Below are 1,907 nucleotides of genomic sequence, written 5' to 3'. Positions count from 1 at the left end.
AATAATGTCTCCAGATATTGGCAAATGTCACCAGAGTGGGGAGGGGAATCACTCAGGTGAGAAGCATAGGTCGAATCAAACATTACAAATATTGGCCATTTCTGTTTTGCTTTTCAGAAACTAAATATAATAGTTCCACAAATGTACAGACTAAATATTATACGAACCTATTGCATAAATCTATCTCAGGAATCATAACAAGATGTAAAATTTCCAGATAGCATTTCCAATGGAACTTCAATGTATGGGCTTTATGGAGCTCATTAATTACATTTTAACAGTTTTAACAATTAAAGCACTAATCTGAGTAACACATATTAACACTTCCGTGTGTTCTTTGTTAGATCTTTTACATTTTTAATGAAGTGTATTAGTAAAAATGTATTCCTTTTTAAGGTAATTATTAAATAACAATAGCTCAAAGGAGGAAATATATTCAGGGTTGCACATAAAATGAAACTTTAACTCAGCTCACGCACAGTCTGCTCTCATTACCTTTCTGCTGCCATACAGGAATCAAAATAACAAACCAATTCTGTACAGAATTGATACTCTCAAATTTTTAACTTTCTAAGTATCAATATAATTTGTGTTGCATCAAACAGTCATATTTTAACTGTTAATTTCTATAATAACCTCAATATTCAATTGCATTTAGAAATTGCCTACTCCAATAATGTAGAATTTTCCCAAGGGCTTTGTTATCTTGATATCATGTAAATTAACCCGCAAAAAAAAGCCACCTGTTTTAATCTACATGGCATACTAAGTTTCTGTCATTAAAATTGAAGTAGTACTTTTTGGTAGAGTTTACCTACATTTTGGTGACATTTAAAAGAATAAAGATAATGAATTCTAGTGTTTCCTTTTGGCTTAAGACATCCCCAAAACACAAGGACAATTAGAGGCTTCCTTTACCTTTCTCTTATATGTAACCACATTTGGCTGCTTATAATCTGTCAGTAGAATTTTCTTACCATATGTCAAAGCTGGTGTAACAAGCTGTCTAAGCTGTCCTATGCTACTAAGGAAATAAATAGCTACTAATTCACATCCTTAACTTGTCCGAACCATGCCTGTGTGACCATGCTCAACATAGGGCCCATTCATGAGATTATAAGAGGAGTCAGAAGCTGCAGAACAATTCTACCTATTCTGGTAAGCATTTGGTTAGAGTGAGACTTGCATCTCCTGCTGGTATGGGCATTACGAGCAGCAACCACTAAACTGGCTTGTCTTCTATCATGTAGTGCACAGTACAGAATACATTTGTGGCTCTTCGACATTGGTTACAGATTTTTTCATATCAGGTCATCTGAGTTCAGCTTTCATAGTTGCAGAGCAATGAGTTTGTTTAATTGTGAGTGTGTGTTTGTGTGTTTTCACATGTATATATGCATGCTTGCACATGAGCATGCATGTGTTTTATCTCAGAGTGAATATACCATGGTAGATAGAAAAGGGACTGGCCTTCTGGTCTGTCTTCTGCAGAGACTAAGCTTTATGTCATTGTACTTGACTTCATCTCTGAACATTAAATTATGAAGACAATTATGCCAATTTGCAAACAAACAATGCACTGACATTTTTAGTCTTTTTGCACTTAAATAATAAGAACAATGCAAACAGGTTTACATAATGCAGACCTAAAACTGGGTTTACGCCCTAAATACTGAGGCAGGAAAGAGGCTCGTGTCATCCAGACTGTAAAAATCAATACAGTCTAAACTCAACAATGCTTCATATTGCCTAAGTAGATTTGACAAAAGGGGAAGAAGCAATTCTTATTTAAAAACATTTTTTAAATGGAGGGGAACGATAGTTAATACAGACATGTTTCAACAAATCACAATATTCAGTTGTAGCGTTTTGTATCCTTATTACTCAGTAAGGGATTTTTTTTTTTT

The sequence above is a fragment of the Galeopterus variegatus genome, unplaced genomic scaffold (genome assembly GCF_000696425.1).
Source record: "Galeopterus variegatus unplaced genomic scaffold, G_variegatus-3.0.2 Scaffold2922, whole genome shotgun sequence".
Taxonomy (NCBI): domain Eukaryota; kingdom Metazoa; phylum Chordata; class Mammalia; order Dermoptera; family Cynocephalidae; genus Galeopterus; species Galeopterus variegatus.
The sequence above is the reverse complement of the archived record's forward strand: the minus strand, read 5'-3'. Positions refer to the sequence as shown.